Here is a 27,527-nt window from a genome sequence, read left to right as displayed (position 1 = left end):
ACGCTTGACAGCTATGCAGAGCTCTGCATAAAACTTGATAGAAGTTGGGTGTACAGCACTCCTGGCTCTTGCAAACCTCTGTACTGACTCAGCTGCTGCACTGGTTCTTCGGTTCAGCCCAAAGAGCTCACCATGTAGCTCTTTCTCTATCTTAAGAGTAGCGTAGATGTTTGAATAAGGCTTGAGATCCACTTAGAGAGAATCTAATCTTCACACTTAAGAGTAATAATTTCCATACCTTTCTTGATTAAAAAGAACTGCCTGTGGAATGCTGCCTTTGTTAAGCTTCCATCTCACAGAGGCTCCATTCCTTTTGCCCAGAATTAGAAATGCACTTTCAGTCGCTGCACCATGGCTCTCGCACACTTCGTCATGTTTTGCAGTCTCAGGTTGGTGCATCAATCAGTATCAACCCATTTCTGTTTGTGCAAAACCCCTCGGGCCTCTAGGCCATAAATAAATCTGGGTTTTTTGCTTTGTGTAGCTACAGCAGCTGAGCTGATTTCAGGTACTATTGACAAATACAAAGTACTCGCTCGGCTAGCCCGAATGCTCGGGTTTTGCCTAGCATGCATGTAGCATGGCTTCTTATACAGTTCTGAGTATCGGCAGCATTTTGTATGCAGGAACTGCTGACGCAGAAAACAACATGCATCACATAACGTCCCAAATGTCCAGATTTATTTCCTTTTTTCTTTTACTGCCAATTTGACAGGAAAGCAAATGGGCCAATCTTCCTAAATCTCTGAAAGCAGGCATAATTGCCCAACTACTTTTAGCTCAGGAAATGTAGATGAAAACATTTCAGAGTTAGTCTGCATTTAGAGGTTTGATAATACATAGCCAAATATTCAAAAAGTGCCACGGTCTGATTCAGGAATACCCTTTATTTTTTTAGCCATACACAGAATGTATCTCTTTTATTTCCATCTTTCTGTGCTCTGAGAACACTTAACCATGATGTTCACAATGCAGTTCTGGATAATTGTTGCGTATCACATGTGCAGTTGGCTATATTGTCAAACAAGTTTGTGCATCCAGTTGCCCTCTGCTTGCTGCTTGCTTGGGGACACTTACATGTGGCGCCACAAAAAAATCACTGATTCATACCATCCTTGCCTACTTCGGGAGCCACTGATGGAAGCACAAATCAAATTAATGCAAAGATGGGCATTCTCTCACTACCCCTGTGTATGGTATATTGTTTGCAAGCCCCCTATTGATCCCAATGGTGTAGTAACAAGAGAATGTTTCTCCATGACCTATCCAGGCCAGAAATTTGTTGCTAACAGTAGCAATGGGAAGTAGCAGAAGATTATTGCTTCCCAGATTTTTGTGCTCGAATCTGGATGGACATCTCGCAGTGTTATCCTTCCAACAATAACATTGCCCATCTTCTTCCATTGGCTTTATGTTTCACCAATAAGAAACCTACAACAAATACTGTTCTATACAACAGATTTCCCTGCATCAGCCAGGACAGGATAAGATGATCTTTGAAGTCCCTTTCGATTTTATGATCAGTGGCTTTATTCTATGTATACAAAGACACCCATCGATCCTTGTGGCATCTAGCTTCATTTCTACCTTGCAAGCGTCTTGAATGGCGGCAGTGTAGGTGTTCAGAGATGGCTGGTGCCCATTGGAGCTAGAAGGGCAGAAGACAAGAAGCTAACCATTAGGTGGAGCCAGAGCCAATGAGAGGCAGAGCCAATTAATTCTGCTTTTGCCACCACCCCTTGCTGAGTTCTATGACACTGAGATTAAGGAAGAGGAGGAAGCTGACGGCCAGGGATTGGTTAAAAGCAAGAAGGCAAGCAAGTGTGGGCAGACTGAGTTTGGTGGGGTACTGCCCCACACTCGCCAAATGGACCAGCCTTCATTGTGTTTTGATTTTTCATGTTCTGTTTCCAAGAGTCTCCCCCTTCTTGGCTTGCTGGGTCAATGTGATGCTGAATGCAGTGGTGCCCATTTCTCTTAAACAACAACAGCAACAACCCTTGAGTCAATACAAATTTAACTTAAGCTAGAGAAGGACTGGACTCTTCTCTTCTCAGTTGGTCCCTTACCTTTCCCGCCCCAACCTGGCCACAGGGATCCATGCGATGGTCACCTCCAGCCTTGACTACTGTAATTTGCTCCATGCGGGGCTGCCCTTGAAACTGTCCCACAAAGTCCAGCGGGTGCAGAATGCTGCAGCGAGGCTCCTCACTGGGTCCCTGCCATGGAAGCATATTCACCCAGTGCTTTACCGGTTGCACTGGCTCCCGGTGGCGTATAGGGTCAGGTTCAATGTGCTGGTCTTGACCTTTAAAGCCCTTTGTGGCTTAGGGCCCTCGTATCTACAGGACCGCCTCTCCTGGTGTGCCCTGCAGAGGACCTTAAGGTCCATGAATAACCATAGTTTAGAGGTCCTGAGCCCTAAGGAAGTCAGACTATCCTCCACCAGGGCTCCGACCTGGTGGAATGCTCTGTCCCGTGAGACTAGGGCCCTACAGGATTTAACCTCCTTCCGTTGGGCCTGTAAGACAGGGCTATTCCACCTGGCCTTTAATTTGAACTCAGCCTGATCTTTTATTTCCCTTCTCTTCCCTCCCCCTCCCCTTTTATGAAGATTACCCACTCTGAGACCCCACAGCTAATTCTCCCCTGGCCTCCTCACTGGCCCAAGTAGGACCAATTCAGCCAGCTAGCCCTGTGGATTATCTAATGTTTATTTCCCCTAAATTGATTTTTGAATTTTATTGTTATTCATGTTTTTATACTGTATTTTATGCTGCTTTTATAATTAAGCGTTTTAAATTTGTTGTTAGCCGCCCTGAGCCCGGTTTTTGAACCGGGAAGGGTGGGATATAAATAAAATTGTTGTTGTTGTTGTTGTTGTTGTTAACTCCTTCCACCCACCCCAGGCAACCACTTACTTTCCTAGTGGCCGTGACACCACAAAGGAGGGAGGAATTTCTCCCTCATCCTTCTGTTTGTTGTTGTTGTTGCTGTTTCTGCTAAAGCAGCAACTCCTGGTGTGAGGAATCCTGAGGAAATCACCATTTCTCAGTGATCTCTGTGTCTGCCTTGCTGACATATTGCACCAGTTGTGGGGGAGACCACCCTTGTTAAACCACTTATGGAAGTGGGGAGGGGGGGCACATTCGGAAGTAATTTGTAATATGTCTCTCCAGCTCAAAATGAGAGGGGAAAACCAAAATCCTAGTTGCAGTGGTGGGGGTCTTAGTTGTAAGTGCTCATGCCAGACTGAATCGTACCACTGCTTTATTTTACAAAAATGCAGAACTCAAACTGAGTGTATTTTACTACAGCGACAGAGCACCGGAATCTGTTTTTCTTAGCCTGATAATTCTTCACTGTGCATGCAACAAAGCTTGAGGTTTCCCTTACCATTCCAAAGGCAACTGGGGACAATCTGGGATCTGTATGTTAAATCTGTAGGCAGCTTCAAAAACATTTCCCCCTATTTCTTGCTTCTTTGTTGGCAATGCATGTAAATTATTCTGAAAATGCAAGGGGGAGTAGGATTGTGGCGTGATATTGGAATTCTGTGTCTGGGGATACAAAAGAGAGAAATATGTTGATGGCCATTCTGTGCAATTAACTATGTGTGTACAATTGTATTTACATTTTTAAATAGCCAGTTAGATTAAAAAAGAAAACTTGTGTCCTTTCCCCACCTCATCTAATAAAATATATTGACTTTATAGGTGGTTTACATAATACAAATTTATTTGGATTTCAACATATTCAAAACACTTTCAAAAATTGACTTCTTGATTTATCAGTAGCGTATTGTAAAAAAAAAGTATGACTTTTCAGTTTGACAGTGCAATCCTATTTATGTTGCACTGTGTTCAATGCGTCTTAATGTAGGAATGCAGTTTAAGTTTGCACAGGATTGCCTGATTACTGTGCAATCCTATGCATTGTAACAGTTTCATTGGTTTTATAATTGCATATTTTTGTTACTGTAACCTTCTCTGGACCCTATGGTGAGAAATCTCATAAATACATTAATAAAATTTCTACTCAGATTCTGTGCTGTCAAATTCAGTGGTAATCTCAGGAAAGTGTATCTTGGATTGTACATAGAAAGTTCCCTTATACTAGATCAGACTATTTAATGGAAGCTGCTCTTTAGTTCAGGCAGAGCTGTTCCTCATCACCTGCTTCTTGAGGCAGGCAGACCTTTTTTATGTTGAGGGCCACATTCCCTCAAGGATCATCGATTGGGGACGCATGTCGCAGTATACCTGAAGGAGCGTCTCCACTCCCATTGTTCAGCCCAGACACTGAGGTCCAGCTCTGAGGGCCTTCTGTTGGCTCCCTCACTGTGAGAAGCCAAGTTACAGGGAACCAGGCAGAGGGCCTTCTTGGTAGTGGCACCTGCCCTTTGGAACACCCTCCCACCAGAGGTCAAAGAGAAAAACAACTACTAGACTTTTAGAAGACATCTGAAGGCATTATTATTATTATTATTATTATTATTATTATTATTATTATGTTGATGGTGTATGGAGCCAGAACTGGTGATGGGTACAGCAAAGGCAAAATACTGTCCTGCTTCAGTTTTTACCCTGAATGAAAGCTCCCAATCTTATAAAGGCCTCTTGTGAAAGTAAGCCACACTGTGTTTGATGGAATTACTCTCAAATAAGGTTATGATTTTTTTTAAAAAAACTACAGTAGACCAAACTCTTCTCAAAAGCAAGTGAAAGTAGTTACTTTCTGACTTTAGTGTGCTATACATGTTCGCAAACACATAACACAAGTCCACCCGTTTCTTCTCAGATAGCTGTTAAAATTCCCCACACCTACTCTATCCCCCAAGCCTTACAATCAGGCAAAGGCACTTTAGAAATCAGCTTATATTTGTTGAAATAAAACATTTCTCTTTCCAGTTGTCCAGTAAATATGTAAAAAGAGGGGAGAATACTTTTGGAAACTAGGGAAAAGAAAAAGGAAGTGAATGGTAGGAACAAATTTAAGGGCTGCTTGGGGGAGAGAAGAGGGGTGGCAAGCTCTATGGCACAGCACTAAGTCCTTGCACTAGCGGAATTGTTCAACTGGATGCCACCCTGTGTCATCTAGAGTGTGAGGGCATATTAACACATTGCACGATTTCCTAAGGCAACCCAAGTAGGCATGAGGATAATTTTCTGAGAATCCTCCGGAAACATAATCTCTCAAAGGACCTGTTGTTAGCATTTTACCATTGTACTATTGAGAGTGTATTAACTTATGGTCTGTGTGTGTGGTTTGGGAGCTGCACAGTCAGGGGAAAAACAATGCTGTCCAGAGTTGTAAAGACTGCAGAGAGAATAATTGGGTGCACTCTTCCCACCTTGGATCAAATCTATGCTTCCAGGTGTCATAAGAAAGCTGCAAAGATAGTGCAGGATAGTGCGCACCCCAGAAATGATTTCTTTCAGCTTCTGCCTTCTGGAAGAAGGTACAGGGTTATAAAGACTAGGACTAGCCGCCTGAGAAACAGTTTCTATTCAAATGCAATTTTGGTTTTAAACGCAGTGTAGGGTAGTCTCTGTGGGAGTATATTGTATTTACTTATGGGGTATCAGAGTTTTTAGGGGGCTAACCAGGCTGGGACAGTTGAGATAGCAGGCTTGTTGGTTTCTGAATGTCTGATGTACATTTTCAATTTCGTTGTTCTGTATGGGACAATGACAATAAAGATTATCGTATTGTATCGTATCCCAGAAGCACCACTGTTTCCTAGAAAACATGGCCTTGTTTCCTGACTGGTTGGGTAAAGGGGAGGAAGAGGCGATGCCAAGAGACGCCCGCATTGCTATGTATTATGATTGAGTGAGAGATTCACTCCCTGATATAATGCTAGCAGCAATCATGACACAGAGTTGGAGGCTGCAGAGACTCCAGCTAAGGAACTGGATCAGGTTCAGGACTCTGAACCTACTTCTGGACATCAGCAATCCACTGAACCTAAGGCTGGCAGACAGAAGTTGACACCTGCCATAGCTCTAGGAAACATAGAACCAAAGCCTGGACACTAAGGGGCACCTTCCCATGAGCCTTTGGAACCAAAAGCTTCTACAGTTGCTCCAGTGGTTCAAAGAGTGCATAGGAACATGCTGTTGACTTGGAGCTCTCCGTGGTCCTGACCAGCCTTGCTGCCCCAGCATGAGACCCAAACATCTTCTCTGTCTTTGAATGCTGTGCAGCTCCTGGTCTAATATACCTGTGCTACATCAATGTGATGGTGTATCAGTGTTTCGGGTTTTACATATTTGTTACTTTTTTATTATTGTAACAAAATTCTGGATCAATACCTTAAGTAGCAGCAGAATCAAAAGCTCGTTTTAAAACATAGGTAGGCAAACTAAGGCCCAGGGGCTGGATCTGGCCCAATCGCCTTCTAAAACTGGCCTGCGGACGGTCCAGGAATCAGCATGTTTTTACATGAGTAGAATGTGTGCTTTTATTTAAAATGCATCTCTGGGTTATTTGTGGGGCATAGGAATTTGTTCATTATTTTTTTTCAAAATATAGTCCGGCCCCCCACAACGTCTGAGGGACAGTGGACCAGCCCCCTGCTGAAAAAGTTTGCTGACCCCTGTTTTAAAGGGAGTGTCTTCAGTTGCTAGCAGTGCACACACAAAGAGGAGGGCAACCTAATCTCTTGGGGCAGGGACCAACACATGCCCTTTTGCATGTCACCACCAGTTTTGTCCTAGAAGGCCATGACACAGACAAGGTGAATGCAGCAGCTAGTGAGCCAATTCACATAAAAGCAAGGAGCGCTTCAAGTAGAAACATAGGGAGCTGCCAAATACTGAGTCAGACCACTGGTCTATGCAGTTCAGTATTGTCTACACTGACTACCAGTGGCTGTCCGGGGCTTCAGTCAGAAGCCCTTCCCAGCTCTGTGGGGAAATGCTAGGGAAGACGATGATGATTAAATTTTTTGCCCGCCCTTCCCCGGCAGGTCCTAGGGCAGGTTACGAAAAATTAAAATGGAAATTTTAAAAACAGTTAAACCAGAGTACAACCACAGGAATAGGGTGGGCTTTGCAAACAAATATCTCAGGTGTCAAAGGCCAGGATAAAGAGATGCATCTTAAGCATCTGCCAAATGCTGTACAGTGGTACCTTGGCTTGGCTTGGCTCCTGAATGTCACAAACCCAGAATTCCAGTTTGCGAATGTTTTTCAGAAGCTGAATGTCCGATGTGGCTTCCGTTTGAGTGCAGGAAGCTCCTACAGCCATTTGGAAGCCAAACCTTTCCCCCCGAATGGTTTCAGGAGTCAAACGGACTCCCGGAACTGATTAAGTTTGAGAACCAAGGTACCACTGTATAGTGAAGAAGCCAGATGCACCTCTTTGGAGAGGGAATTCCACAACTTCCACAGAGAAGAACGTCTTCTGAGGGCCTGCTCTGCTGATCTTAACACCCAGGATGGTCTGCAGGGAAGGAGGTGGTCTTGCGTATGTTTGGGGCTTACGTTACTTAAGGCTTTAAACACTAATGTGAACACCTTGAATCGGGCCCGGGAATGAACAGCAAGCCAATGTTTTAGGATGGGAGTTCTGTGCATTCTGAATGGAAACCCTGCTGCCTTTTGGACCAGCTGAGACCCTCTTCAAGGGAAGCCCCATGTAGAGCGCACTGCAGTAATCCAAGCTGGAAGTTAGCAGAACATGAAGTACTGTGGACAAGTAATATTTGTGCAAAAGGGGCTGCAGCTGGCGAACCAGCCCATAGGCCATGGGATTGATTCTGGGACCTTCTGCAAGCAAAGAAGATGTTCTAGCACTGAGCCACAGCCCTTCCCCAAGTAGCTGCACCCTTAGCTGTTTCAGGCTTGATAGGTCTTGCTGCGTGGAGTCACTTTCCTCCTAAAGAAGAGAACTCGCTTATCATCAGATCAGTATTCATTACTTTCCCTGGGCTACTTGGAAAGTTCCATAGCGAAGGAATAAAAATGGCACAGCCTCCCTCCCATGGCTTGCTTCCAACCTCCACAGCCTGCTGCTAAATCACCTCCGCTGTAAAAACGAGCAATTCAAAGCATTGTGAGATCTATCAAAATGCTTTTTTCATTAGGCAGGATGGATAGAAGAGAGGGGGGAGGGGGGGTTAGCACACTTTAAAAAACATTTGACACCACCCGACTCCCGAGAGCTCTCGCGAGCGATTGCCAGGTGGGCTTTAGATAGTGTTTTTCTTCTTAATCTTTCTACTGCTCTGGCTCTTGTAGTCACAGACTGATATCAAATTGTGTTGTTCCCACTGGTGCGGCGTGTTTTCATTTCCTCATCCTAGCAACGTCTCTCTCCCAAGACACCGCATTCACTTTTGAAATTTCAATTTCACTGGGAAGAATCGACGAGCTTCTTGAGGCTCTAATCTGGGGGGGGTGGGGTGGAGGGGAAAGGAAACCGGTGGGATGTTTTCGCTTGTGTATATTCTCTGAGTAATCTGTAAAAATGGTGAACACCTGGGGCCTTTTCTAGTTGCAGCACAGTTGTAACATGAAGCAGAAGCAGTTTGCTGTTGGTGTCATGACGGCGCCTTGATGGTTTAGTTAAAATGTTAAGCCAAGGAGCCAAACAAATTAATGCAGGCTTCGTTTCACGAGCTGGAGATATGGTAATGTCTTCTGCATGGCAACCTATAACAGGTGAGGATAAACTGGGGCCTTCCTAGATGTTGATGGACATCAGCTCCTATCATCCCTGATCAGTGGCTGTGCTCTCTGGGCCTGATGGGGTCCAACAACATCTGGAGGGCCACAGGTTCCTCACCCATGCTCTGTGACCACAATGAAGCCCCAGTCGGCATGGCCAATAGGGTGGTGGCAGTTGTGGCAACATCTGGAAGGGTTCAGTTTTCCCATCCCTGCTTCGTAATTAACTCAGTCCAGTGAAGTTGATGAATATTTAGGTCCTGTTTGAACCAGCGGGATGTTAAAAATCCCAGTTTGCAATTTAAGTTTTCAGTCCTATATATGCACATACTTTGGAGTTAGCACCACTGAAGTTATTGGGCTTCCCCCCCCCCCCCCATGAGGAGACATGCCTGAGATTTGACTGCAAGATCCATTTGTATCATTTCAGGGAGACTTACAGTAAGCAAGCCTAACTTTGTCTGGGTTGCATCCAATGTGTTTAGGAACTGGATGCCAGGATAGTATCAGAGCAGAAGGTTATGTGATTGAGAAGACATATGTTTCTAAAATGATGGCTAATTGCAGGATATGCAAAATGCTGCAATCTGGTCTGTGGAATATGGGTACGATGTGCTGAATTATTTTTTGAGAGGCTTTCCAGACATCATTTCTCAAGACACAAACTCTCTTCATTTCTGCTGAGCTCAAAATGTGAGAAAGGGGGAAATGGGGCGGTTTTTGGCACAAAGGGTTTAATGAGTAATTACCATGTCAGATGTGATGGTCTGTTAGTTTTTAAACTAAAATCCTCCTCAGAGAGTTTCGACATATCCAAGCAAAGCAAGATGGTTTTCTTTTGGCTCATGATGGAGGTCTTATTTCATAAAACCAACAGTCTCCCCTACTGTTCAGAAACAACCCACCTTCAAAATAGCAGCATGTGATATATAGGTAAAGGTAAAGGACCCCTGGGCGGTTAAGTCCAGTCAAAGGTGACTATGGGGTTGCGGCACTCATCTCGCTTTCAAGCCGAGGAAGCCAGCATTTGTCCACAGACAGCTTTCCAGGTCATGTGGCCAGCATGACTAAACCACTTCTGGCGCAACAGAACACCATGACAAGTGCCAGAGTGCACGGAAATGCCATTTACCTTCCGGACGCAGCGGTACCTATTTATCTGCTTGCACTGGTGTACTTTCGAACTGCTAGGTTGGCAAGAGCTGGGACAGAGCAATGGGAGCTCACTCTGTTGTGGGGATTCGAGCCACCGACCTTCTAATCAGCAAGCCCAAGAGACTCAGTGGTTTAGACCACAGCACCACCCACGACCTGCATTTAATGTGATACATATGCATTCACAATATATTGAGTGGCATCTAAGTCTTACTCGGAGTAGACCTATTGAAATCAATGCATTTAAGTTAGCCATGACTGCTGCAAAGCTCATATAGGAGCTCTGCCCCACCAAGAAAGCCACATCTGATCACTGCACATTAATGTACCTGGGGAGTTCCCAGTGTGGTGTAGTGGTTAAGAGCGGTAGACTTGTAATATGGTGAACCGGGTTCGCGTCTCCACTCCTCCCCATGCAGCTGCTGGGTGATCTTGGGCCAGTCACACTTCTTTGAAGTCTCTCAGCCCCACTCACCTCACAGAGTGTTTGTTGTGGGGGAGGAAGGGAAAGGAGAATGTTAGCCGCTTTGAGACTCCTTCAGGTAGTGATAAAGTGGGATATCAAATCCAAACTCTTCTTCTTCTTCTAATACAGCAGTTTGACTTCACCCCCAGAGACGCAATCCATTGTCTCTCGAGACAGACGGATGCCAGCGACCCAACAGTATCATTATACAAATATGTGGGTCCTTACTGCTCCACCCTTTCAAGAAACTATCAAGGGGTGCCTGTGCATTTTGGGCACATCATAGATGCTTATCCTCACATGTCGCCAACTTTTGCAGGACAACAAAGGCTGAGGCTTTAACTCCTTCCATGCGCATCGTGCTCAGAGAACCTGGTGGATTTAATTGCTTCTGCCACAAAGATGAATGCCTCCCACACCACTCCCTGACAGTCAGCAGTGCCTCTTCATTAGTTGTCAGGAGCAGGAAACCTCAAGGGCATTGATGTTACTTCAGTTGAACTAATTTTGCCTGTGATGTCTCACACGGTGAGCAGGGAGGTTCTCACTGCGTGGCCATAGGACATTTTGTTGTATTACGGTCTCCATTTCCCATTATCAGAAATGGCCATAATTATGCCACCAGGTCCTTCTGTCATGAGCTATCATTCTTTTTGCTGTTCTTCCTCCAGAAGTTCAAGGAAATCTGTGACTTCCAGACTGATGGCTCTATTTCTAAATCATGTCACTTTCATATGTGTCCATTCACAATTCTGTTACTTCCTTCTTCTGCATTAACTTGGGAAATAGATATGCATGAATCGTAGAATCGTAGAATTATAGAGTTTGGAAGGGAACCCAAGGGTCATCCAGTCCAACCTTCTGCAATCCAGGAATCTCAACTAAAGCATCCATTACATGTGGCCATTGAACCTCTGCTTGGCTGGAGATCTGTACTGCAAAGTCTGGAGAAGTGAGAATTTCAAAGGATAGATGTGCTTCAGTTGGCATATTGTTTCTGAAAGTGTGAATTAGGTAGGCTCACTTTTAAATGGAAAATTAATTTAATTTCCCTCCCCATCCCTTATGAATTTGTATCATCACCATCATCATCATTGCTCCTGATCAGGGTTCCAGCTAACCAGCCATGCTATTTTCCAGGATACCCTAGAAAAGTGGTTCTCAACCTGTGGGTCCCCAGATGTTGTTGGACTACAACTCCCATCATCCCTGAGCTCTGGCCTTGCTAGCTAGGGGTGATGGGAGTTGTAGTTCAACATCATCTGGGGACCCACAGGTTGAGAAAGGCTGCCCTAGAATCATAGACTCTTAGAGCTGGAAGAGACCTCAAGGTTCATCTAGTCCAACCCTTTGCAATGTAGGAATCTCAGCTAAAGCATCCATGACAGATGATCATCCAACCTCTGTTTGAAAACCTCCAAGGAAGAAGAGTCCACAAACTCCTGAGGGAGACTGTTCCACTGTCAAACAGCTCTTACCGTCAGAAAGTTTTTCCTGATGTTTAGTTGGAATCTCCTTCCTTGCAACTTGAAGCCATTGGTTCAAGTCATACCCTGGAGAAAACAGGCTTGTTCCCTCTTCCACGTGACAGCCCTTGAGATATTTGAAGATGGGCATCATATCATCTCTTTTTGAGGCAAAACATTCTCAGCTCCTTCAACCATTCCTCATAAGGGTTCCAAATCCTTGATCTTCTTGAAGAACCACATGAACCTTCATATCTATGTATTTTCGGTTATGTTCATGAATGTTGCCTTGCTTCTGCCTCACATCATTGACTTTCTACAATGGGATGGGACAATGCACTGTGCACTGATTCTGCACCACATGCCTGTTGGCTATTTGCAGCTTAGTAGTGCTGCAGAGAGCTTGCTGGGGAGACCATGCATAACAAGGGACTCAAAAAAACTTTAACAAGGTTTTAATAACAAAAACAAAAACTCCTTTTACACTAAAGATAACAACAACAAACATGACCCAACCACCAACCCATCCCCCAGGGAAATGGGAGAGCTAGGTGGTGCTCCTTATATACTGTACCCAATTGCTGACGCAGCTTGATCAACACAACATAGCAGCACCTGCTATGTTTCACAGCTGTAAGACTGGGTCTCGTTACATGCCCTGGCCCTTAAAGACATACACAACTTGTGAAACAATAATGAACCTTCACATTTTAAAGTGACCATTCAACAATGCCATGGTAAAATAGAGATAAGAAAGATGGTAACAGCTCCATGACTCTTGTAAGAGTGGCTCACTGGTAGAGTTAAACTGGGCTTCCTCCAACGTACGTAGGTGGTAGGATTGCATCCTGAAACCATGAATGGAAGTCATATTCTCACTTCCTACAAGTTTTCACAATGCTATGGACCATAAGGTATAACTAATGAGGTGAGCAAGCTTTTGATTGCATCTGGGAGCAGCACAGATTAAAACTCTGCATGTGAATAGGTGGCTGGGGCTTTGCTTTTGGAAAAGAAAAGGCATGAATACTCTAGGCAGGTATTCATCTGAGAGAAGCAGAAGAAAGGATAGCGGGGGGGGGGGGATTCTGTTAAGGATTCTGAAAAAGCATTCACAACAATAATTCTCATTTTTGCAACAAGAGCAGGCCAGACTAATAAAAATCCATATCAAGATATTCCCTGATTTCTGTCTTCTCTGAGTGTGGATGGGGGAAGAGATTTGAATCAGTTCACATTTAAAGAGGAATGTACCAAACATTGCGAAACAATGCAAAAACCAAAACACAGCAATCTTTCAGAATTCTCCAAATTTTACCAATATTTACAAAAATGCATACGTTAGGGGAAAGTGTGCATAAAAACAAATAGATTCGTGAAAATGTCATCAAAAATGCATTATGTTCTGGAAAATGCTTCCAAGAATGTGTGCATTAGTCAAAGAGTGCATTAAAAAAATGTGTTTATTGGGAGAAATTCATACTAAAATGCAGGAAAATTTTCATGTGGTTGCTATTATTATTATTATTATTATTATTATTATTATTATTATTAAATTTGCTGCTGAAATGCGGAGACCCAAATTTAAGACTGAGAAAATGAGAAACTGAGACAATTTAAATCAGGCATCCCCAACCTTTGGCCCTCCAGATGTTTTGGACTACAATTCCCATAATCCCTGACCACTGGTCCTGTTAGCTAGGGATCATGGGAGTTGTAGTCCAAAGCATCTGGAGGGCCGCAGGTTGGGGATGCCTGATTTAAATCCACAGATTTGTTAATCCCTATCTCCTAGTGAAATAAATGGAAACTTTTTTTTGCTATAGGATGGGTAACCTCCAGATGATGGGCTGGATGCATCATCACTGTTGTCATTGTCATCATCAATTCTTTTTATTATATTATGGATTAGGCAGCTGGTGCTAGCAGGAGTGCTGCTAACAGTCATACCTCTTGGTCATTCATTGATATGCAAGCACACTGTTTTCTTTCCTCCGTCTTTCCCATTTTTAAACAACAAGGAATGGATCTGTGATGCTGTGCCTGGGCTCTCTTCACTGCATGGAGCTACTAATGTCCAGCTACCTGCTGAGCAAAGGCATGCAGATCAGCTGGTTTTCCCTGCATGTTGCCTACAGTCTTGAAGTCCTAAACTAGGATATTTCAGCCGCCATTAACCTTCCCTGCAATCTGCTCATCTGATCGGAGATTACAAAGGGGGCCAAGGAGAAGACATGGAACCTGGAGAAATGCCAGTGAACTAGATAGGGAGCTGCATCCAGCCCATCATCTGGAGGTTCCTCACCAATGGTACAGCCGGAATTCAACAAACCTGCCTTCAGAAAACACTAAAGACCAAACCTCAGCTATGGGCAACAAGGAATGGTCTTTTCTTCACCAGTCAGATTCTGGATTCCCATCTCTTTCCTAGGATTAAGGTTTAGTCTTCACATTATCTCATGTAGGTGAGATCTGAGGGTGAGCTAAGCGTTGCCTCACAAGCATGCTGTGAGAAAGACCTCGTGTCCTTAGGATTTCTTGAAAACTGTTGGAAGACACAAGATTTACCCACCCGGGAAGAATGGCAGATGAAGTTGATGGACTATATGGAACTGGCAGAAATGACTGGTAGAATCCGAGACCAGGGAGAAGAGTCGGTGGAAGAAGACTGGGAAAAAATTAAAGACTATTTACAGAAACACTGTAAAATTAATGAATGTTAGAAAAATGTTGGAATGAAGTTACATGGCTTTAGTAGAAATGTTATAAGGAATTAAGTATAAATAGATTAATAGAGTATTAAAGGAAAAAATAAGGTTAGAATGAGTTAAGTTAATTATAGGATAGAAATCAGAGGAAGATGGAAAGGAATTGCTGAAATAATTAACAGAAGTGGAATACAAAAAGGGAGGTGTGAGGAGGTCGTGGAAATAAGTGAATGAAAGATGGGATAATGAAATTGTTTGATTTATTTTATTATTTCTGTTTTAATGTATTGTATTGTAATGTATTGTATTGTATTGTCTTTTTAGTGTTTAAATTTTTTGAAAAGTAATAAATATTTTTTTTAAAAAAATGATTTCTTGAAAACTGCAATGTCTAAAAATGCTTCTTGCAGAGTATGCAAGCTTATTTACAAGAACACAGCATATACTTGTGGTGGCAGTGCTGACAGGCAAACATTGCACAGCCTTGAGGTTGCATAGATCGGGGTTGGCAAATTTTTTTAACCACGGGTGTGACGTTACCATATATGAGAGAGTGCTGGAGGGGAAATAGTTAAATAGGCTGCACAGACAGGACCCAGGGGGGGTGGAGTCAGTGGGTCTATAAAGGAATTCTGGGAGGAGTTCTGGGGGTTAGTTCGTTGGGAGTTGTGGGTGGGTAGTTGGTTGGTTTTTGAGTGGGTTGGCTGGTTGGGAAAGGCAGTTGGTAATACAGTGGTGCCTCGCAAGATGAAAAGAATCCGTTTCACGAGTCTCTTCGTCTTGCGGTTTTTTCGTCTTGCGAAGCAAGCCCATTAGCGGTTTAGCGGATTAGCGCTATTAGCGGCTTAGCGGGCTTAGCGGATCAGCTGATAAGCGGCTTAGTGGCTTAACGGATCAGCTGTTAAGTGGCTTAGCGGATCAGCTGATAAGCGGCTTAGTGGCTTAACGGATCAGCTGTTAAGCAGCTTAGCGGATCAGCTGATAAGCGGCTTAGTGGCTTAACGGATCAGCTGTTAAGCGGCTTAGCGGATCAGCTGATAAGCGGCTTAGCGATCAGCTGTTAAGCGGCTTAGCGGCTTAGCGGCTTAGCGGCTTGGGGAAAAGGGGGGGGAGGGAAAAAACCGCACAGGAACGCAAGACATTATCGTCTTGCGAAGCAAGCCCATAGGAAATTCGTTTTGCGAAGCACCTCCAAAACGGAAAACCCTTTCGTCTAGCGGGTTTTCCGTCTTGCGAGGCATTCGTCTTGCGGGGCACCACTGTAGAGAGACAGTTAGGGCAGTTGGTCATTGAGTGTGGGGTGGTAGCAGAGATAGAGAGAGAAACATAAGACTAAGAAAGTAAAGAGGAACACTGTTTGGAATGCTGTAATAGTTTTGTTTTAAGTCTGAAATAAAATACACTCTTCTTTATGAATTGAAAAGCTGACTGAGACTGAAGTGATTTTACCAGGGAGGACCTGGTTGGTGGCAGCGGATTAGTGGTGTACGGGTCAATAGTCCGTGAGACAACTGGGGGCTCCGTACGGACGCCACAACGGGCTGTTCCTCAGACCTTGTGGAGGGCCGGAGAAGCAGCACCGTGGGGCTGGAAGAAGAGGCAAAGGGGGCAAGTAGTCCTCCTCCCCACCCCCCAGCCCCAGCCGCTGTGTTTACCTTCCCAGGGGCTGCCGCCACCACCGCTGCTGCTTCTCGTGGGTAGGCAGAACGAGCTCATCCGCTCCACTCTCTGGTTCACAGGAGCACTAGGGTGGCAATGGAGGGTAGATGAGCTACATGAAAGGGCTGGCTCTGGAGAGGGGCTGCTTAAAATGGCACTCAGCCAGCTCAGCCCAGCCTCCCTCCTCCTCTAGGCAGGGCGGGGAGAAGCCAGGAGGAGGGAGGGAGGAGGCGCTGCTGCGGTGTGTGTGAGGGAGGGGGGAACGGCGCAGGGGGAAAAAATGGTGCAGCCCAGCCCAAATGAACAAAATCCCCAACTGATCCACGGACTGTCCGCAGGCCGGATCCTGAAGGCAATTGGACCTGATCTGGCCCACAGGTCTTAGTTTGCCGACCCATAGCATAGACAGTTAGGAACATAGTGTTAGAATTCCTGCTCCATGATTGCAGTCATGGGATTTTTGTTAATCCCATGACGGTGTATGTTTTGACTCCACAGAGTGGGAAGTGATGGAGACAGGATGTTTGTGTTACTGTGTTCCGTGAAGTGGAACTATTGTCCTTTGTTCTTTCTCTTTGCTGTCTGATGCTAGAGAGAGAGGGAGCCATGTTGCAGTGCTCCATGTGTGTTTATATGTAAATAAAGTAGATTAGCCAAAATGCTGAGTTGCTGAGGTCTGTTATGCAAGCTGCGAAGACTCTTCAGATCCCTAAGTGTGCTGATGTCTGTTGGCATCGGTTGCTGTGATGTTTGGGCAGAAGAAAGCTTTTGAAGCTCCTGAACAAAAGACCAGGAGGGAGAGAACATGCCAGTTGGGCATGTGTCTCTGCCAGGGTCCTACTCGAGTGTAGGATGAGCTCCTGACACATAGGAGGTGCCTTATACCAAGCCAGATAGCTGGTTCATCTAGCTCAGTATTGCCAACACTAATTGGCAGAGTCTTTTCCAGCCATACATAGAAAGCCCAGGGATTGAAGCAAGAATCTTCTGCAAGCGAAACATGTACTCTACCGCTGAACTATGATCCTTTCTTTCAAAACGCTGCTTAGTCCACAGGTAACGTTGACATTCAAGTGACCTTTGCATGGGCCCAATGATGCCACAACTGGATCTGCCCAAACAGGGCATGCTTAGCTTTCAATGGCACATGCCAGACCTTATCAACTGAAAAAGATGTGGTAAAGCTATCTTGTACGCTCTTACATTTTTAAAAAGTTATATAGATATAATATATATGCATTAAAAAGGGATGGATGCATACACACATTGTTGCTGGCATCCATTTGACTCGGGAGACGATGGAGGAGCACGCCTTTGGGCTGAAGTCAAACTGTTGGAAGGTTGCAGCGCCTGCTGTGGCTGTAGAGACCGATACAGGAGAGACATGTTTTGTTGCAGCTGGGGCAGATGAAGGCTTCTGGTTCTGCTGCTGCAGATGCACCATGGCGTTTCTTCTCTCTCTGTTCCTCCTAGTGGTCACTCTTCCTCTGGTCACTCCTGTGGATACACGACCTGTCTACATCCAGGCACTGTGGTCATCTGCAAGGGATTCCCACATGGCAGGGTTAATGTTGCCAATCTTCATGTTGCATCTTGTGATGGCCTGGGACTCGGAGCCAGAGGAGTCTCAGTCCGCACTGGATCCTTTGCCTCAGGCGGCTGCTGAACCTAGTCTGGGGCCTGATTCTGAAGAGCCCCAGTCTGTACAGGTTCCCCTGCAACAAGCACCAGTTGGGCCGAGTCAGGGGCCTGAGCCTGCCCTGGCTCCAGATGCGGGGATTACCTCGTTGCCTTCAGCCGAGCAATCACTTACAGCTGCTCCACTACCAGTTGGGTCAGGAGAGGCTGAGGCGGCCTCTGGGTCTAGTAACCCATCAACGTCTCCTGAGCTGCAGAGACTGAGGTCTGAGAGAAGGAGAGACCTGAGTACTCGCAGAAGGGGTGCTTGCCTTTGGGCGAGACAGGGAGGTGAGTCACCGGGGGATCAGGACTGGCCGTTACCCCAGATAATAAAAGGCTGCTGGACCCCGCCCCAGGTTGCAGGAGCAACATTGCTGTTTGCCAGAACCTGCCTGTGATCCTGTGCCTGACCTTGCCTGGTTTCCTGCCTCACTGACTCCTCACAGAAGCCTTGGATTTGGGACCAGAGCTGGACCACATTGCTCAGGTTACCCCCAGGCCCAGCACACATCTGCAGACATCTTTGTAACACAGAGTTGGTCTGCCAATGGGCCCAATGCCTGAAGCCAGCTCCCCTTGAACAGGTCCTCGGGGATCATGCCATCTTCCATTCTGTGTACATGACCAAGCCAGTGCATACCCAGTTAATCCAGGCAACCTTTTCTTCTGTTGAAAGCTTTTAGAGATCAATTTATCAGTTAAGCATTGCAGTCCCAACTGATTCAGGAATTTCATCTGTAAGGGATGTGAAAGGAGGAATGGAGAGTGGTGTTATTTAAGACTGATCTTGTGTGCAGCAAGACTGGTTACTATCCTCTCTTATTGCCATGTCGTTGTCCTGATTAATCTGGAAAGTTGTTAGGAACACATAAATTCAGAACTCAGCACACGCACTTAGGCCACAGTCCAACGTGTTCTTTAGTGCGCTCTGGGGTCCACGGCAATCAACTCTGCATTGCCTTGTAGTCTCTGTCTAGTCTTAACAATTCAGTAGTACCTGCCGCCTTTGAAAACGAAAATGTGAGGGCAACTTTTTAAACCAAAAGCGTAGAATGGGAGACATTTGCTGGAAGCATTTAAAGGTAATTGGAGCCCTACCAACTGCAGAGGGCCTGCAAAACTGGCGACTCTTCCTTTAAAAGGAACGATTTACTCCCTGGGAATAGGGAAGGAGCTATTGATTTTAGGCAGATGTCTGCTGCTCCCATGATCTGTAATTGTAAGTACGACATACTTACTGAAGCAGCTTTCTCGCCGGCCCATACTCCATTTGTGGGCAAGGGGAGAGTCTGCTCTTGAAAACCTTCTCTCTGGGGGTGATTATGAAAAATGCCACAGACCCTTCAGCTCAGGTTCTGGCAGCCTAAGTGCGGAGACTGGAGGGAGGAAATTAACCAGGGAGGTCGATCTTTTCAACTTGCCAACTGTGGTGCAGTGACTACAGTATTGGACCCTGCCATCTGCTGCTATTTGGCACGACTGCTCCACAGGAGGACAGAGCGTGCTATTGTCTTCGACCTTGGCAGAAGAACCTGGCACAGAGCCGGTGAGTCTGCTGCCTTCGAGGAGAGATAGGAAGGGATGGAGGGAGGTTGCGTCAAACTGACAGGAGTCCCCTCTCTCTGTTCTTTGATCTGACAGAACCACTCCGAAAGAAGCGAAGGAGAATTTCTAAAGCATTCAGTACCTATAAGAGCCAGCGTGGTGTAAGTGGTTAAGAGCAGTGGACTCGTAATCTGGTGAACCGGGTTCGATTCCCTGCTCCTCCACATGCAGCTGCTGGGTGACCTTGGGCTAGTCATACTTCTCTGAAGTCTCTCAGCCCCACTCACCTCACAGAGTGTTTGTTGTGGGGGAGGAAGGGAAAGGAGATTATTAGCCGCTTTGAGACTCCTTAGGGTAGTGATAAAGCGGGATATCAAATCCAAACTCTTCTTCTTCTCTTCTTATAACCGGTTGGTTTAAAAACAACGGCACCAGATTTGGGCTGCGGGAGGAATTTGATTCTGTTTGCATTGAGAGATATGCCTGTCTCGTCCACACTTTCTGAACAAGGTTCGAACTGAAACAACCATCCCTTGAAATGTGGACTTCTCCGAATTTTGCGATGCGGTTCAAGTAATGGGTACAAAGATGCACATGGTGTGGTAGTGAAAATACCAAGGTATTTTATCAAGGTGAACTAAGCTTGGCAGGACAGCTTACTCTATGGCATTAACCCGTTCATGCATTAATTAGACTCAAGCATGTCAACTTTATGAGGCAGGTTATCCCACATTTAGTCAGTGTGAATTTGCTAGCGTTGTGATTCTTCGCGTCCCTCTTGAAGTAGGAGGGTGAATGAGTGAGGGGACTATGCATATGTGAATGAGGAAATCCATGTTCATGTACACGGAAACATCACGTGTTGCACAGCCTTTCATTTGGCATACTGCAGCTGCTGCGATAAATCTTAATCCCCCCAATATAACTTTAATTAAAAGATCTTGTTACCCTCTTGGCTTTGACATTAGCAGAGCACATGGCTGTCACTGAGTAAATAAATACAGCAGGCAGCAGGAGGTTAAGCGCCTCTGGCAAAGTTTAATAGTGGAGAGGGTGGAGCTCGCTATGATTTGAAATTAGGGATGGCTACAAGCATGTTATTTATTTGCGCACGCACACACAACCACCCTGGTAGCTTGCTTGCCTGAGCTTTGCCCTTGCTCCCCATTTTTGCTGTATGCCTGTAGCTTTCATTCGCAAATGTCTGTACCACTAGACAAGTTGGGTCATGCCATTTTTCCTTTGCAATGTTACGCATGGCATTTTAAAGTCATGCGTATTAGGTCAAACAAATAGGCTGTTCACTTCCATCCTCCCCCAGCCCTCACTCAAGAGGTGCCAGAATATTTACCTTATGCCAAATACTTCTCTGTCCATACATGCAGACCTCAGGAAGGGGGGGGGGGCGGAACGGGGAAGTCATTTTCCACTTGAAAGTGTCTCGCATCTCTTGAGACTCCTGTCTCTCCACAGCGATAAAAACCACAGTTCAAATATTTTTGGCAGTAAATTTCAATACTTTACGCTCACAGAGTGTCATTATTGGTTTAACCTCAAGGACTGTTTTACCTAGAGCATAAAAAGGTGGGGGGGGGGGGAGGAAAGGAATACATTTTTAACTCCTCCCCCACCATTCAAAGCCTACATTTCAGTGTATGGAATCCCAATGGAGAGACTTGTGCTACCATCCTATATGCATGAGTACAATGGGATTTATTTCTATTCCAGGCAAATGTTTCAATAACTGGTGCCCTGAGAATGCTTCTGAAATCACAGTGTAATGTTGAATGGTGTTTTTGAAATTAGGACTGAGGTTTAGGAAGGCACAAGGAGCAGAATTAACCACTACTAAGAGGTTAACCATTCCTAAGTAGGAGGGAATTGCAGGAAGCCCATTCAGGGGCGGAGGAAGGGGTGTGTGGTAGGTGCGGGCTGCCCCGGGTGTCACCACTGAGGGGGGTGACAAAATGCCAGGTGTGACGTTAACGTATGAGAGTGCTGGAGGTAAAATAGTTAAACAGGTTACCCAATCAGAACCCAGGGGGGTGGAGTCAGAGGGACTATAAAACCAGCTCTGGGAGGGGCGAAGGGGGGAGATTGTTGGGAGTTGGGTGGTTGGTTGGAGTGGGAGTGAATTGGGATAGAGTCTGTGGGTAGGTTGAGTTAGTGTAGCGAAATAGGTTGAGTCAGGAACAGTTAGGGGCTAGGAAGACAAGTAAATATCTGAGAGGTGGTTTAGTGAGGGAGAGCAGGTAGCGGAAGTTATAGGTCTGGATAGGCACCCCATGATTGTAATTGACTGATACTGTTTATGAAACCACATGCTTGTTAAACGGCAATAAATAAACAGAAGTTTATGTTCCAATTTAACCCTGACTGGACTCAGTATTGTACCAGGTAGGGCCTGGGTGGTGGCAGCGAGAAATAAAGTGGTGGCACAGGGATCAATAGACAGTGAAACGTCCAGGGACCCTATGTGATCGCCACACCAGGCAGCACTCACCACTTGGCCTGCAGCGCGCCTGAGCCATGTGCCTATCCTGGGAGTGACGTGGTGGCTTGGGCGCCTGCAGGCTCTGCGCTACCCCAAACGATCCGTCCGCTGCCTCCCCCTCAGCTGTAGGGCGGCTGAGTGGGAGGAGGCAGGCAGACTCTGGAGGCCCCGCAGTGCACCCTGCCCCAATGGGCAGCTTGCCCCACCCCTGGGTGTGCCGTCCCAGGCACCCAAGAGGCTTCCTCTGCTGCTGAGCCCATCCTCAGGAGTTTAGATTTTGCACCCACTTCCTCAATGCAAAATACCGGTACTTTACTTTTTTCCATTGGTCAAAACCTGTATGATATAGATCCTTCTTCATGGCTAGCATTTCAGCTGCGTAACCCCCAGTCCCATTTGAGTTCCACTCTCTCATTTATGAAAGGCTTTGGCCCATGCTAGATGTGTGCGCTTCAGTAAATGTCTTAATTTTTTGCAGCAAAAGCTGCAGAATTTTTCAGCACCGCTAAAGACTTAATGCAGCTGCCCATCTGAAATGCATCTCTTTTTATGGACTTATTTTTGTTTATTCTATTTGTATCTCTACCTTCTTCTAGGGAGCTTAATGCCTTACTAAAAGCTAACAGTAAAGTTTGAGAACTGGAAATAATTCCAATTGTCTCGTCTTTGTTTTTGTTTCACAACTACACCACAAACCTAAATGATCAGTTCCTCTTTCCCAGGAAATCCTGGGAACCTTAACCCTCCAGGAAATCTGTAGGAGAATAGCAAGGGAGAGGTTTGGGAGTGATCAAGGAGAGGTTTTTGGTTCAATCAAGCTCACATTCATTAAGTGCAGCAGATCTCTAGGGGAACCCAAACAGGAGTAGCTTTAGCATTCCTGGTTACTTTGGAGGGGTTCCACAACTGGAATAAAACAATTATGTTTGTTGTCCTATAGATACGCCCTAAATGCTGGTTTTACACATCTAACTCACTCTGGCTTCTTTCTTGTATTTGAGATGTGGGAGGGTTTGTTGGCTACATTTGGATATTGCTGAAGCTGTGAAACAGATCCCAACACCGAGAGCACGAAAAGAAAAGAAATAGCATATGGAATATTGAAAATCTCCCCTTGCATGGGAGGAAAAGAAACCCCAGTTTGGTTAAGTGCTCACAAAGATGTTTCCTTGCTCCATGTGGCTGCCCTGTACAATTGCATACACTGAGGAAAGTGGGTGTCATTCTGAACAAATACAACCTATCACTACAGAAGGCTTTGTTGCTGATCATGCAAAAGAGGGGGCACTGAGAAAGGGCACTTAATAAGTGTGCCTATATCATATACTCTTTCCTCGCCTATAAAAGTAACCTACCCGACACTGCCCCCTGCAGCTTTTTCAGCATCAAGCAATGGAGGGTTTTGCTTTCACAAGTGATTATTTCTCTCTCTCTCTCTCAACATCTTAGACACTCCTTCCCTTAACTGACATCTCTCATACACATTCCTTTTGTCCAGCACCCTGTCATCATGAGAATATGTTCCAAGCAACCTTTGGCTGCAGCTGAGAAAGGAGTATTGTCTACTGTAAGCTCTTTAATAAATTTTATGTCGTAGGGTCAAACAAGCTCTAGTCTGAACTGATCGAGATCTTTAGGTATTCATGGAAGCAGTTTTCCTTGTACATGAAGCCTTTGGTTTTGGACTGCCCCATTCACTTGGATGGAATGAATGGGGCTGTGTATGTGATGATTCTACACCTGTACAGCTTAGCCCTACAGTTTGAAGCACAATGTTGAAGCCCTTGCTGATGAGGGAGCCCTGTGGCTATAGCATCACTGAGAGCTGGTGTGTTGTAGCAGACTAAATTGTGTGCAGGAAAGTTCCCCAGTTCACTTTAGCTATAAAATCACTTGGCAGCAAGGCACTATCCCCATATTCAACAGATGGAGATTTCCTATGACTTCATCTTCATGCTGGCCAAACTCCCACCTGTTGAATTTCAGCCTGCCATTCAGCTCTCTGTAGGGAGGGGGAAGGAAATGGATTCAGTTTGCATTTCGTAGAATCATAGCACTGTAGAGCTGGAAGTACCCAAGGGGTCATCTAGTCCAACCCCCTGCAATGCAGGAATTACAGCTAAAGAACTCCCGACAGGTGTCCGTCCAGCTTCTGTTTCAAAACCTCCAGTGAAGGAGAGTCCACTACCTCCCGAGGTGCTGGATATATCAAATTTGCAGTTTGCAAAATGAAACTTGTAATTGCCTTGAGACAGTTCTTTAGAAGGCAATAAATAAACCAGTGGTGATGATTATAACCTCAGTTCCTTTCCTGATCCGTCTCTGCCTGCTCAGAACCCATCCGTACATAACAGGAAAGCATCACTTTGCTGTTGTATTTATACCGTAGTTCATGTGCTATTTGATTTCATGGCTGCCCATTCACCTATGTGTGAGAGAACTTGCCTTCTGAAAGTTCAGCACCCTCCTCCCCTGCTGTAATGGAAATTGACTGAAAACATGCATGATGCTGACGTTTTTGTTTTTATCTTCACTCCGTATCCTAATTTCAAAACTGCTGTGTGGTTTTTATTCTGATTGGTGTCTTTAGTCTGAGGTCAGCTCTCTTATTTTGCATTAAAAGATATGAGAGAGCCAGCCGGTAGGCTCCCAAGTTAATAAAAAGGACCAAAATGAAGTCATTGGTAAACACATTGTTCACGACACATAGATGCTCTCCTGTGAATTGCATCCAGGTCATGAGCAGTCTTAATACAAGCTGGCAGAATCAGGATCTTGAAGAAGGCAGACAATGTGAAGTCATGAGCAGTTCAGGAAAAGGACAAAGGCACAGACTTGGCTAGAAACCAAGCCCACCAATCGGAGGCTAGATAATTTCTTTCTGGGGGAACATGGAGCAGGCAAAAAGCAGGGAAGAGGGAACTTGGCAGCAACTGATGTTGGCAGACTGAATTAGAAGGTGAGCAAAGATAAATTGCAGAGAAACATGACTGGCTGCTGGAACTCTCGGCCTCCCTTTTTTAGAGAGCCAACCTGCCTTAGCTATGTATCTATGGGAATGTGATGCACCACCCTGAGGCTGGATGCGACTCCCATAGAACAAAGGAGACTAGACTGATAAGCAGCTCTGAGCTTGAGATGCTGAATTGAGAAGCTGATGCTAAGGTGAGGGTGTCATGGGGCAGGTGGGACTTGCGAATCTTGGAAGGGAGCCCATCCTGGAGAAGGAAAACTCAGATCCGAAACCTCCACTGCCTTGCAGGACAACTTCAGGAGGAGAAAAGGCCAAGAAGTAAACCTTACACAAATCTGGAGTGGAGTCTCTAAAATGGTTGGGTGGTGCCTTGTATGTCTCCTTCCTGAAGCTAAGCTGATGCCCAACGTATTGCTCTGCTTTTCTTTGGACCACATCAGTGAGGCCAAGAGGGGGTTCTTGTTGTCTGGTCATCCTAGGACCTCCATACACACTGTCCAGGCTTGCGCACCAGGGAGGTCACTTCGGTTCTGTTTGTCTTCATCCCTGGAGGTGCACTGCATTGTCTCTTGAGACCAGTCCTGCCTAGAGTCAGCAAGACGGGACCCTCATGTGTCTTCTGACCCTGGTATGATGTTAACAAGGCACCATCCCATGATACATTGCATTTCCTTTCTTGCACCTTCCCCTTTTCCTTTTGGCATGACACTGAGTCGCCATATCAGGAGCATCAGGAGTTCCCACGTAGGAAATCATGCCAGTTGTTTTCTTGAAAACCATTTCTGCCTGGAGGAGCCACCGAATTTTAGATATCTGTGCCTCCTACGTGTGCCAGCCACAAACTGTGATGTGACTAGCTCACCCTAAGCGTAGTACACAGGTCACCAGGAAGGAATGGTGTTTAATTCTGCTGTTTGTTATTGTTTGCTTCTCATATAACACATGCCCAAGGAAAGACCTGTCTGCATCTAATAGTGAATTCTGCCTCTAAAAATATGCCTTGTTGATCACCACGTTTATAAACCTTACATCTGCTTGACCTTTCTTCTTAGCCTGATGCTTCCTTTAATAAATCAGTTTTGTTTATTTCCCACTTGTCTGTCTGTGTGTTTCTGGACCCAGTCCTATTTGGCCTAGTTGCTATCTTGGCCTCATACCAGGCTAGACCATTGGTCAATTAACTCAGTACTGACTACTCCGACTTGCATTAGCTTTCTGTGTTTCTAGCAGAAGACTTTTCCAGCTTCTTGGGGTTGGGCTTGGCCTCCTCTGAATACAAACACATGCTCTGCCACTAACCTATGGTCCTTCCCACATCTTTTTTGTGTGTGGGATGGGTGAACTTCATCCATATTGTTGTTCAGGGACATAGGAAGCTGCCTTGTACCAGGTCCGATTACCTGCTCTTCTAGCCCAATATTGTCTGGCAGCAGCTCACAATAATCTCAAGTGTCTTTCCTCACACTTGCTTACCTGATCTAGAGATGCCAGGATTGAACCTGGGATCTCCGGGCATAGGGCGGCATATAAATTCAATAAATCGGGTCCTCCCTTACAGGGGGCACATGTTGCGGTGGGACCTGGCAACCAAACTCTGTGTTGTGGGTGGGTAAGATTTGATAGCCACAACACCCAATTGGTAGGTCCCTTGATTTAGGGTTTAATCAGGCCAGTGGGATGCAGGCTAAACGGATCAAGGGACCCGTCACCTATGCACGTGACCCAGAGCTTCCTCTTTTGGTGTGTGCATCGGAACACCCGCCCACTTCTCCCTACTTTTAGGGTTTGTGCACTTGACCTTGCTATGCCGTCGTGTGTCATCTGTCATTGGAACAGGGGCACAGCAGGAATTTTCCCCACTTGGCTGATTAGCTGGTGCCATTTGGGTTTCGACTGCCACGTAGCAAATCGTCACAACTTGTAAGGTTGTAGATAGGCTCTGGTTCAGGTGATAGGGATGAGAGAATGTTCTCACCATCCCTATGTGAAGGGTATTTCATTAAAGGAATCCAGGGACTCGGTGGTTTGGTCAACCCCTGAGAGGGGGTTGTGCCCGTGCCTGAGTCCAGGGGGCCATTTGGGTGGTGGAGATAGCCTGTTCCCAGCTTTCCGCTTATCTAGGTGTTCACCCTAGGCTGACCAATGTTGGTGCCCTGGGTCAGCACTACCTGCAACGGTGCAGGGAGCTAGTCGAACCAGAGCCTATGTAACCACTCACTTGCTGTAATCAATAAAGTTGTGGTCTAAATTCTGCCAAAAACCAAACCAAAATTTGAGTATTGTTTGATTTTATTTAAGGGGGAGGTTTAAAGGTCTGAACACGCAAATACAAAAACCCTGGGGCCTTGATTCCTTGGTCCCTCCCTAACATTAGTTGTCAAGGAGAAAAGTTCCGGCCTGTACATCACAGTACAGAGGTTTTCATTGTGTTTTTGAGAATCCAGTTTTCTGAGGTCCCCCAGCACTGTAGTCTAGAGTCTTCCCACCAGGTCTGCGCCTGACCCTGTTGTTATGTATCTTACATGATAGATGCTCACATAAAACTCAGCCTCTGAAGCAAAACTGAATGCAGTAGACCCTGTGGCAAAATATGTTCTCAGTATGCTAAGGGTTGGTGCCATGTCCAGAGCATGACAGTTCATGTTTATTTAGATAACCCAGTGAGTCCCATGAGGATCCAGTAAAACAATGAAGGCTAAGACATA

The 27,527-nt window shown here is 45.6% G+C and overlaps 1 protein-coding gene and 1 long non-coding RNA gene across 8 annotated transcripts in view; one reads left to right on the top strand and one right to left on the bottom strand.

The window, feature by feature from the left end:
* The window catches only part of ARHGAP24 (Rho GTPase activating protein 24), a 415,666-nt gene that overhangs the window by 197,335 nt on the left and 190,804 nt on the right, over window positions 1–27,527 (top strand). The gene's annotated exons all lie outside the window — the stretch shown is intronic.
* LOC308485469 lies at window positions 192–19,744 on the bottom strand. Of its 3 annotated transcripts, XR_013990541.1 has the most exons (4): window positions 16,126–16,373; window positions 14,335–14,430; window positions 3,397–3,560; window positions 192–1,648 (listed from the first exon to the last, which is right to left on the bottom strand). It is a non-coding gene; the product is annotated as an uncharacterized lncRNA (long non-coding RNA). The 3 variants fall into 3 exon arrangements; XR_013990540.1 differs by lacking the exons at window positions 14,335–14,430; window positions 16,126–16,373 and adding an exon at window positions 19,048–19,744; XR_013990542.1 differs by lacking the exon at window positions 14,335–14,430.

The sequence above is a fragment of the Podarcis pityusensis genome (assembly GCF_964106645.2).
Source record: "Podarcis pityusensis genome assembly, chromosome: 9".
In the NCBI taxonomy this organism is placed as follows: Eukaryota; Metazoa; Chordata; class Lepidosauria; order Squamata; family Lacertidae; genus Podarcis; species Podarcis pityusensis.
This window is presented reverse-complemented; position numbering and strand designations above follow the sequence as displayed.